The sequence below is a fragment of the Camelina sativa genome, chromosome 20 (genome assembly GCF_030686135.1).
Source record: "Camelina sativa cultivar CO46 ecotype springtype chromosome 20, ASM3068613v1".
Taxonomy (NCBI): Eukaryota; Viridiplantae; Streptophyta; class Magnoliopsida; order Brassicales; family Brassicaceae; genus Camelina; species Camelina sativa.
Window position 1 is genome coordinate 26,215,082 of NC_141899.1, and position 12,554 is coordinate 26,227,635.

Sequence of the window (12,554 nt, forward strand, 5' to 3'; positions counted from 1 at the left end):
TATTCTTGTTAGCTTGTGTATTTGCTTTAATCGTGTGTAACTCTACAACATATCAAACGAAATTAATTTATAATGGAGAGTTGTTCTTCGGTTACTGCCATAAAAAGGGAACAATTCAACAAAATTGATTGATTATTGTAAACAAGGAAAAGGAAGAAGAAGTAAAGATTAATGAACTGAGCTGGTAGATTCAACTCATCGTTTTTTTTAAATTATTTTGCTTCCCTGGAAATGTTTTTGAGAAAAGTCTTCGGGGATTGTTGAATTTGAGTCTATAATCTTAACTTTTACTCATTTCACTCTCTTAAGAACATGTTTTAGATGGACAGGATTTGTAGATTTGGATTCTAAACTTGGCTTTGTTCTATGTTTAAACTTAACTAGATTTTGTGGATTTGTTTACTTGACTTGTTATTAACATCAGCTATTTTTGTTTGTTTTGTGCTTCTAACTGCAGAGCTGCAACGAAGATGGATGCCACTAAGTGCCATACCGCCAGGAGCCACACGTTCTACAAGCGCAGCATCTTCACAGGCAACACTACTATAGCCAGCAAAGCTCTCGATGCATTGCTGAGTGCTCCTGAAAGAGAATCCCAGCCACACCTCCACCCAAGTAAACTCAATGGAGCTTTATGGTTAGTTTGTAAGAACTACAATTGTGTTTGTTTGTTCATGGGCTGAATCTAATTTTACTCTCTCTTCTCTCAGGTTTGGTATTGACCCTTCTGTCTACAAGTTTGTTCGAACAACATGGAAAGCAAATAGACGTTCCTGATGAGAGGACAGATCTTTGGTGGCAAACTTTTGTGGTAATTAATGTTTCTATACCCTAAGTCAACAATATTTTTCAACTAACTTACAAACTACTAATCTCTCTTCTCCCTTTTTTTTTTGTAGCAACACTACTACTGGGAACGGTGATGGAAGAGCTGGTTGCATCACGACAAACACTTAATCTGATCATGCAGTCTCTTGGAATTAGACAACTCTCTGCTGCTGTTGCTGCTCCTGCTACAACTTCTGCTGCTGCTCATGCTCCAGCTTCTACAACTCCTGCTCCTTCTCCAGCTACTGCTTTTCCTGCTCCTTCTCCAGCTACTGCTTCTCCTGCTCCAGCTTCTACAACTCCTGTTCCAGCTTCACACCAAGGCAACTTAGATGCTTGGTGTGCATCATTTGGTATTTAACTTTCAAAGATTGTTAAGCATTTTTTGTTAAAACTTTCTAACGGATAGACTGTTATTTAGCAAATCTTTTGGTAGAATGTAAGTAGTTTGATGTTTACTACTTATTGTTATTTAGTAACTCTTTTTGGTGTGTAAGATAAGAGTAATTGTTGTTTAGCAAGACTTTTTGGTAATATGTAAACATCAAACTACTTCTGGTAATGAAAAATATCGGTATTTGGATTTCATGTTTTGAGAATTTGGCTTTTTGTTATAGGTTTTTATTTTTAGTAATTAATATTATTGTTTTTTTGGCAAATAATCAGCTACGAAACAAGTTACCATCGTTACATAGTATTTCGTAGCTAATGTTAGCCACGGACAAACAGTGATACCTTTGTAGCTAGCTTTAGCCACTAATTAAGAGTGATCATTTCGTAGCTATATGTAGTCACGAAGGGGAGTGACAAATTCGTGACTAAACAGCCACGAAATGCAACGCCAATAATTTTGTTACGAAGCTATATCTACGATTTTTTTTCATGACTATTCATGACAGTTTTTACTTATAGCCACGAATATTTAGGCTCAGCCATGAATATATTGGTGGCTATACATATTTTTTTTACTAGTGGGTGTCTAGGAGACGTCGGAAACACAGACGATCGAGCCACTCTCAGCTGCACCAATCGAGCCACTCTCAGCTGCACCAATCAAGCCACTCTCAGCTGCACGAATCAAGCCACTCTCAGCGGCATCAATCGAGCCACTCTCAGCGACACCAATCGAGCCACTCTCGAGTCACCACTCGAGTCGCCACTCGAGCCATCATTCGAGCCACCAGTCGAGGGATTCAGCTTTTGACGTCTTCATCAAAGTTGTAGAGAATTGAGTCGTCTTTTCAATGCCGTTTATTGCAAGTCAATCAGAGGCGTGGTTCAAGAGTTATCACCGTTTTAGTGGATACATATACACCCAGCTCGAGTCGCATCACCTCCACTCGACCCACATCGAGTCGTATGACCTCGTCTTGATCCGTTCCACTCGACCGCACCCCAGAGAGAGACGACACGCGACTCGACCGCACATGTTTGGGTTCACACGCTTCAGGAGATTCCCGAACCGACGCTCTATCTTGTCGTTTTAAGTTTTAGGGATTCACACGTTTTTACTATATATACATTTTGTTAAGTCTTGGTTTGGGACATCTTAGTCTTTTATCTCGTTTTCTTTTCTAAGATTTACCTAGCCACCAAAACGTACTCCGATCTTGTAATCCAGATAGCTTTGATTTTATTGAGTTTTTGCATTGGATTTCTTCTACAAAGTTGTTCTTCTCATTTATATCTATCTACTATGCTTTGTTCAATATTTTCTGGATTTGTATCTTTGGTGATGATTTCCGGAGCTGAGTAGTGTGGTAGTTCTTGAGGATGGGATAGATTAGGTGGAGGATCTTAGGATGTAGAGTGTTTAAGATTTGATTGTATGATTCCCTTTTGGACAAGAGTTAGAAATACTAGTTTCTCTCTGATCAATTGAGACTAGGTTTGAGACATTTCCACACCCAAAAAAGGTGTTTGATGAAATGTCTGACCAACTAGTGCCAAAGACTTACGTTTCTAGCCTAAGAGATTAGTTGTCTAGGATGTCTGTTGACGTGAATGAACTTGTTTGTAATGCCTGCTCGACCATGTTTCTCTAGCGAGAGCTAGGTCTGGAAGTGCTTGAGTCTGAGTAGCTTTTGCCAAGAGATTGGATTAGCTAGGTTGTGATGTTCATTGTTTAGGGATAGTTTGCTTGTGGTATGTTAAACACTCTGTAGACTAGGATACTCCACCGACATCAATTACTCCCATCCTTAGGACTTTTATCTTTTTGATTGATATTACATTCTCAAGACTGTTTCATTTGTTCATGCTTAGAATCAATTTCGGTTTCATTTATTTTTGTTCAATTCTGGTCATACATTTTCGTTTCTGGTTATGTGACTCACATCGGTTTGTATTTTGACCATTCTAGGATTGTTTGAAAAACACTCTTTTTTAATTGGCGTAACTTGTGACTTCTTGATTGCATCTTGAGTGATAGTAAAGATTCCCAATTGGATTGACATTTTAAGTATCACAACTGCATAAAGTTAATTGAACCTACTAGAATAGACACACAAAAATCTTAGTATCAATGATCTTATTTATTTATTTTGGATACCAATAACATATTTAGAGAATGATTTTTACGAAAAAAATTCCATTTTATTCCAATTATCATAATAATAAAAACTTGTTTGCAAGCCGATGGGTTTCACTTTCACATAAGAAATTGCACAAACAAGAAGAAATTGACTAATTAGTATTTACATACATTAAGAAGCGAATTGACTATTCAAACGTGTTTTCTCCACTGTACATAATGTTTGAGAACTCATTCTTCTTTCTTGTTGATGCTTGACTTCATAGCTCCTGCAATCAAGTTTTTCAATTCAATACAAAGATAGAAGCAATATGATATATAAAAAAAACAAATTAATTAAAGAGTATCAATAGATTTCTATGAATATCGGAAACTTTTATTTCTCATTCACAAATTCATCTTTGTTCATGCTGCTACACGACCTTTATAACACAATAGCCATTAAGCACAAATCCCAAATTAAACAAAACTCACGAATTGCAGACATAATAAAAATTTCTATTTAAAAGACTTTTTTTCTTTTGTGCAAACTATTTGAATGTCTTTATAGCAATCTATGAACATTTAGAAACCTATATTAAATCAAGTTGAATACCCCCAACGCATCAACCATTACATTAACTAGACTGTACTAAAAAGATCACTCGGCGTGTTCACAAGAGACCCGAGAAAATTCTTTTTTTTTTCATGTCAAATTACCAAACCCAACACACAAAACTGCACTTTTACTCTTTATTGGCTATATATTCAAAGAAACTAAGCAAAAACCTGATGAAGAAACCTACTTGAAATCAGGCTAGATCAAGCTGGCTACATATTGTCCCATGGGGAGTCAGGAATTCAGCACTATATCTTATATACATCTATGGAAACCAACCTGTATTCATCTGTAAGTCTCTCAAATCAAAACCAAAATATCAGGAAATAGACCAGCAAAATCCATCTACAGGATGCTTACAAATAGCCCTGTAAACGGAGCGGATATCCGGCTTTTTCGGACTATCCGAATCCGAATCCGTTTCCAGCGGATATATGAAAACACTATCCGAATCCGGATCCGTGACTACGGATATCCGAATACAAATATCCGTGTCTAAAAACCGGATATCCGCGGATATCTGGATCCGTCCCTTTTTTAATTTTCACCACCACCAAACGAAACCCTAGCATACTAATCACAAACTCAAATATCTTCCCTAGAACCTCTTTTGTTCTATTTTCTTATTGATTTCTCTTGATTTCGTTAACTGTCATAGCTAAACGCCGGATCTGGTATGGGTCTGTCCAAATCTCATCATAAGATTCAATTCTTTTTCTATAACCACTCCAAATGTAAAGATTAAAAAAAGTATGAAAGCAAACATACACTTCTTTTGATACGATCTTCTCTTATGAAATTAGAAGAGGAAAGCAATCTGAAAAATTGGAGGAGATGAACAAGGACAGAAAACGAAAGGAAAGGGAGAGAGAGATCGTGGGAAGAAAAATAAGAGTAGCTAGGTTATTTTGCGTCATTAGTAGGCCCATAAGTTTAGTTAGGCCCAATAATTTAGTTAGGTCTGTTAGTATTGTTTGGTCCGTTAGTATTATTAAACCCATTAGACTAATAACTATTTGGATCCGGATATCCGAACCAAAAATTGTTCACTATCTGAATCCGGATCTGTATCCGTTAGATCGGAAATTTACTATCCGTATCCGGATTCATCCTGGCCGAATATCCGAATTTTTGGATTGAATTCGGATCCGGATATCCGCGGATATCGGATATTATTCTTAGGGCTACTTACAAAGATCTGTACAAATAAAAAAACAAATCGAATTCAATAACAAAGAACAACACCAAACAGATTTTTGTAAAGATTCATATGGTTTTGTGTATACCTTTGACCTGTTTCTGAAGTAGAGAAGCTTGTGAGGACATGGCGGATGATTTAGCAATCGAGATGGAGCTGCCAGTGATCTGAGACGGAAAGAGGAAGATGGTAATTCAAATGAGAGAGAAAGAAGAAGATGTTAACTGAAGAAAACTTCATCGAATGCAAAATTTCAAGGTTTGGGTTACCAGCCTTTCATGAACTTCTTCGACGCCCAACCCCCTAATGAACAACAAGCACTGTAAGTTTGCAGAAAATAGCTAAAGCATCAGACCACAAGACAACATGAATGACCATAACATAAAGACTCAGTAATCGACAAATTCTAACCAAAACACTTGGGATGAAAATTCATACTCTACTTAATCCCTAGAGGTCAAATTTTTATCAGCATATGCAGAATAAAGATCATTATATGTTTGGCTAATTCACACGCTAACCAACTTATCTAAAGAAGTGTTCTTATGAATAGATTGAATCTAGGGTAAAACAAGTTCCAAGATTTTAATTAAAGGAAAACAAAATCGGCCAAATCTCTGAAGAATAAATCTTGAAAGGAACAAAGAGCTTAATATCAGTCCAGTTCTACTTTTAATTCACATATCTCTTGAAATGAGGAAACATATAACAAGATTCTAAATCAGGTGAAAATAAAACTAGACCTCGTGCCTTTGAATTAAGAAGAACCTTCGTCTTTGTCATCGGAATCAGCCACGGGAGTCAAAAGCACTTGATCGCCTTCAAGTTTGGCCATAATAATCGCCGGCTTCTCGTCTCCATCGCCGATATACTCAAGTCGGAGAAGAAGAAGAAAGAAAGAGAGGAGAAGAGAAAAGAGATATCTTATCTATCTTATATTTTTTATAATTATTTTCTAAAACTTAAACATTTTAGAGGCAATGAAATTTTCACCTTCCCGGTTACTCTACGATAACGTTTTTATTCTCATCTATGCTATTGTAAAACTAAAACTTAGGCGCCAATAAAAAATATTTTCGCGGTCATCATATCGTAGCGTTTGTCTTTTTAGAAACGCTATGAAAAATTTCTCGAAACTCAACTATAGCAGAATCATCAAAAACGTTATTATCTTTTTTTTGTTAAAAGGTTTTCAAAAACGTTATTATCTACTGCTATTAATACTCTTATTTCCTGTAGTGTACTAACTCTATCACCACACCAAACGCTAAGTCTACCAATTGTAAGCTATTTTAGTAAGTGTTAACTCTACCACAACATAATTCAAAAACTCCATTCTCAACAGTAACTCTATCAGCAATTCTGTCACTAATTATTAGTCTGCCATATAACTCAATTCTACCTTCTTACTCTGACACCACTACAATTAAGTCTATCACCTATCTCTAACTCTAAGAATATTTTTCTTACTTACTCTATCACCACTAAAGTTAAGTCTACGATTGGTACTTAATTACTCTACTAACTCTAGTAGAGTTTTACTAACTCTACTAACTATTTATATCTCTCCCCATAACTCTACTAGTTTTTTTAACTCTCTCATATAACTATATCTCTACCGTCACTCTACTTCAGCCTACCGCATTACTCTCAGAAAATCCATAAATTTATTCACTAACTCTACCAATCTCATCTAACTCTACCGTCACTACAATGGTAGACTTATGGATTGACAGGACATTTTCTCTCCAAAATAGCTTCCTTTTAACATTATGCTAAATTCGGACCCGCACGTACGTGCAGGGTTGATTTCAAAAACTAAGTTTGCTTTATTATATATTACGTATATATGAAGTTATGTATGTAAATGTATTTTTTTTTATAGAAATGTTATCAACATTCAATATCCATATTCTACCAATTTTGTATACGATTTTTTTTTTCATTCGGCTTAGATAAAAAAATGATCGGATTTGTTTCTATTATCAACAAAGATAATCACATTTAAAAAGTAGTAAGAGAAATGTGGTATGTTATTTTGGGACAGTAAATACGTCACGTCCTTTATATGTTAAGTTTTTATTTAACTATTTGATATTGTATATTTTAGTCCAACAAATAAAGAATATGTAAGAGACTAGAATTTACCCGCGGTACACCACGGGACAATGTTTTATATTTTACTTATATATATATATAAATTTAATGATTCTGTATCATAAGTAGATTGAGTTTCTTTAAATTGAAATATATATGTTATATCATTATATAAATATATATGTTACGTCAAGATATACCAGTTATACATCTAATTTTTTTTATTTTATTTTACACTCTCTTTATTAAATTAAAACAATTTGATATACCAGTTATATAGCTAATTTTTTTTAATTATTTTACACTTTCTTTATTAAATTAAGACAATTTGCTATTTCTTGGATTCTAGTATCGTGGTGTTAACAAAATACATTAAATTGAGAATTTAACCTGTTGTAGTATTGGATTACAATGATATATATATATATATATATATATATATATATATATATATATATTCAATATCGTTTCGAATTCGTTCATTCATAGAAACTTGTCCCGCGTTATTTAAAAATTGTTGGAAAATTATGATATAGAAGAAGTATATAGACATATAGATATATTTATTTCAAAAAATGGATTAAATGATTTTTTTTGTGCAAAGGATTAAATGAATAAGAAAGGAAAAAGTCGGGTTCTCTTTGAAGCATCCACCGACTGAAAAAAATTCAGAAAAACCACTCTCTAGATCCAACTCAACGATTTCTTTCATTGATTTGTTCGACTCTTACCTTTTGTCAATTCCAAATCGCTTAAGTCATGAACAATTTTATCAGTTTGTTTAGACACCAAAAAATTCTTCATCCTAATTTTGTATATTCATTTTGGGAGTCGATACAGAGGTAAGCAACTTCGAATCTACTTTCACTTTATGGTTTGGGTTTTCTATTAAAAACCACTCTAGATCATTTATGTTTTTAAATAATTTTAATGGCTATTATGGCTTTGTAAATAATCGCAGGTTGATAAAGTTTTGCTTTTAACATGGACAACTCAGAGCTAATCAACTACTTTACTTGTTGTAAATCGATACAACAACTTTGGATTCAATCAAGTATTGATTGATGGATCTGACTCAAGTTTTAAACACAAAAATAGAGAGAACACATAAACAGAGAACACAAAGATTTGGTAACTCAGTTCACTGCTTCAGCAGCTACGTCTGGGGAGGAAACAGAGTCCTCAACATCCACTATAGATCAAGAGTTACATATGTGTTATGGTTACAACATATCTCTCACACTCGTCTAACATCCTAGATTGAGTCTCACAAGAACAACATATGAAAGAAGAATAACAAGAGATTGAGCCTAGATACACCGAGAATCTACATCTCTCTCTAGCTCTGATCACCTCTTCAGAACCGCCTGAACTAGGGTTCGGCGCAGCTCTTTTTGCTCTCTTTTCCCATTCTCTCATCTGTTTGACCTTATGTATTTATACCTAATACATCGTCGGTTCCTGTATGGGCTTCACACTAATATATGACCCAGTTTCTGACAGACAAAACAGGCCCATGTTAAACAAACGTAGACAAGCTTCTGATCAACTACAACTTCCTGTTTCAAGTTGGATCATATCTCAACAAACTCCACCTTGATTCAATCTTGAAACTTTGAAGAAATACGCCCCATAGAACCTTTGGAATCCAGCTCTCAACTTGGCTAAACAATCTTCAATAACTTGCATAAGTCACACTCATACAACAAACATTTCAGCAAATTCAACTCCTGATATTTGCATCAACCATCAACGCATCCTTCTTTGAATAACAATAAAAACCCCTGAAACTCGACAATTCTCATGTCCATTCCTTCAGAAATAAACCTGTACTCAAGACACTCTTGTGTTATCCTTGTTAGTCGTTTGACATCTTCATAGCTTTGATCATGAGATTCCCACTCATAAGCTATACAGTAACATGTTGAAACGACCCGACCCATTTTTTTAATTAAAATAATAAATAATAAATAAACTAAAACTAGTGGTCCCATATCCACTAGCCACCTAACCACAATCACAATCAACAGCGGAATAACAATAGCAATATCCAATAAATATCCTATAAATATAAATAACCAATATTCAAAACATAACCAATAACCAAATAACCAAATAACCAATCATTAGAAAACCTAGAACCAGCAACCTAGCAATGTTTCTAATGACCCAACTCTAGCAACCTAGCAATGCTAGACAACATCCATTCGAGTCCCTAGAACATCCTCCTCTTCATTGCCTTGATTCCACGATCACACTTTGCCTTGACCTGCACCACAAACACAAATTGAGATACATGAGTATTTTATAAACACTCAATGAGACAATCTTCCCATTTATTGGGCTATACACACAAGCAATAAGATCTCTACATGCCAAAAACAACAAACAATACAAACAAACCCGGCAATATGCAAAGCAACACGTCATCGTCGTAACTGAGGAAGGGTGTCTACCGACACCAGGTGGTGTCAATCGACACTGACACTCGACATAAACCCGAAACCCTAGTGGTGTCGATCGACACTCGCCAAAGTCGTCGAGCCGTCCTCGCGTTGGCGTCGATCAACACCGATGCCGAGCATCAAAATCCTTCGATCAGAAACTCTGAATCTCGCCTTCAACCTCCTCTAATCCGCTCCATGCACTCCCAGGAGAAAAAACCAGCCACAGCAGCCACAAAATACCATATAGAAATCAAAGAAACAACCACATAAGCACCAAATCATAGAAACACTAGAGATCTTAGCTTAGATAAGCCATGGTCATGCACTCACCTTTCTGCAGGAAGATTCTGACCAACAGCAACAAATCCAACCTTCTTAGCAAGCTTCTAGATCCTTCCTAGCTTCAAATCTCCCAAGAAAAGCCAACAAATCTCCCAAAAACTCACAAAAACTCAAGAACAAACTTTTCTCTTCTTTTTCTCTCTGTTAAGCGGCCAAAAGAACAAAACTCCACGACCTAGGTCGACTTGCCACTTAAATAATCCGGTTCGATTGTTTTCCTTAAACCAAACCGACCAAAATCGACAATTAAATCAATTTGGCCGAACCAAAAAATGTTGGTGTCGATCGACACCCATCCCCAAAATAGACATTTTGGTTTGCGGATATTACAATTCTCCCCCCACCAACATAGATACGTCCTTGAATCTCGAACAACCATCAGCCAAGGATTCCCGTGCAACCGTCTCCACGGCTCACACTCCTCCGACCGATCTACGGAAGGTCACCTATAGGCGATAGACTCACGCTCCAGGCATTATTTGCTCTCGACTTTTGGACTTTCCTTTACTCACAGGCCTAAACCTTGAATTTTTATTGGCTCCTCATCAGACCTAAGTCTGCATGCCATAATATTGACTCCTCATCGGGCCTAAACTTGCATGCCATAATATATAAGGAAAATCCAATTCTCGTCTCTCGGGTTGCCACCCTACAGTGCGCCCTCGGATCATCATCCGAAGTCGATATATCAACCATACTCCCAAGCCAGAAAGTCTCAGAATATAGCAGTACTAGGAGAACCTAAGTCCCCCAAGAGTCGCGAGCAAACAATTTTGAACACGTCTGAGTCCTATCCTTATCTAGGTTTCCTTCTCGTGGCTCACGTAAAACATCTCAATGTCCTACCAACCACATATCCCATCACTAGAATACCTCATGACCATACAAGGATCATATACATGCCACAAGGGCCAAACAAATGTCCTAAACAGGACCGCCACCAAGGCCAAACAAATGTCCTAAACAAGACCGCCACAAAGGCCAAACAAATGTCCTCAACAGGACCGCCACCAAGGCCAAACAAATGTCCTAAACAGGACCACCACCAAGGCCATCGTCCCGAAGGACCGTCACAAAGACCATCTGTCCCGAAGGACCGTCACAAAGACCATATGTCCCGAAGGACCGCCTAAATAGACACTCTGGCTAAACAGCCCACCACAAAGGCCACACATCTGGCTAGCCCGCCACAAAGGCCACACATCTGGCTAAACAGCCCGCCACATAGGCCACACAACTGGCTAAACAGCCCGCCACAAAGGTCACACAATGACTCAAAAGACTGCCACACACGGCACAATGACTCAAAAGTCCGCCACTAAGGCCACACAAGCCTCTCCAAGGCTCTCCACCACTAAAATGGACAAAATTTAACTCACATAAAACTTTCCATTTTTAGCACTTTCCACTTTTGGAAACTTCCATTTCAGGAAACTTTTCTCAAAAACCCCGTCTCATGGAAACTTTGTACCCCAAGCACCACCTCATCTTGTTACTGAGTCGCACAACCAATAACCACAAGCAATCAAGTAAACAAGAGAGATGGGTTGGAATACTCCATTCCCACTCCAACCACGGATTATAGATGGGACTAGGCTAGACAAGCTCAAATCGCAGCTTGCTTCTCATACCACTTCTTAAACCTTTCCTTCATCCTCGCCTCTGGCTCCCAAGTCTGCTCCTCAACACCATCACAGTCCCAAAGGACTCTCATCAAAGGAATCTTCTTCTTCCGAAGTTCCTTGATCCTCCTCTCGAGAGCTCCCACTGGTCTCGCCTCCAAAGTCATGTTAGGCTGAAGATATTCAGGAATCTTAGCCAACAACTGATCATCCACACAGAGACACTTCCGCAACATAGAAATATGAAAAACCTTGTGGAACTGAAACAAGATATATTTGTGGGTGTGATATGATGAATGTATGCAATGGTGAGATATAAATGAATGGATGGTAAGGTGTTTCAATTCCCCTTATGCAGTTGCAGTATAAGAGGTGTCAATCCAATCTGAGAGTTGTGAACAATCAAGATGTGTATATGAGCTTAAGTTAAGCCAAGTATGCAAAGGATGTTTGTCACTAACAATCCTATTGATGAAATGTAAAGAGCAGAAGGTAAAGCTACTAGAACTAGATGCTAAATGTAAATGGAACAGAATGATTATGACTAATATGAAGCTAGAATAGAAATAGAAACTATACTAATGAACTAATGCAAGACAAGTAATGAACAGGACACTAAGAGAATGCAACATAAATGCAACTAGAATGAAACAAGAGATAAGACAGGACAACTACAAATCATAAACAAGAGTTCTGGGGATGAACTCGAGCAAGCACTCGATCGAGTGTAGATCGAGTGCAGGGTCAAGCTGGGCAAATCTGTGAAACAGAGCAATACAAGAAAAACAGAGCAATACACAAGCGAATCAAACAACGATCAAACAGCAGGATTAAGACTTAAAAATCAATAAACAAGGAAGGCCTTGAGGAGGGATTCATGGGCTAGACT

General features: G+C 37.1%; 2 long non-coding RNA genes across 2 annotated transcripts; one reads left to right on the top strand and one right to left on the bottom strand.

The window, feature by feature from the left end:
- The first annotated feature begins 718 nt into the window (after window positions 1–718).
- LOC147919392 (uncharacterized) lies at window positions 719–1,427 on the top strand. The gene is made up of 2 exons (XR_015592347.1): window positions 719–811; window positions 900–1,427. It is a non-coding gene; the product is annotated as an uncharacterized LOC147919392 (long non-coding RNA).
- Window positions 1,428–3,401: 1,974 nt separating this feature from the next.
- LOC104771325 (uncharacterized) lies at window positions 3,402–4,855 on the bottom strand. Its single transcript, XR_764802.3, has 2 exons — window positions 4,147–4,855; window positions 3,402–3,630 (listed from the first exon to the last, which is right to left on the bottom strand). It is a non-coding gene; the product is annotated as an uncharacterized LOC104771325 (long non-coding RNA).
- Between the last annotated feature and the right edge of the window lie 7,699 nt (window positions 4,856–12,554).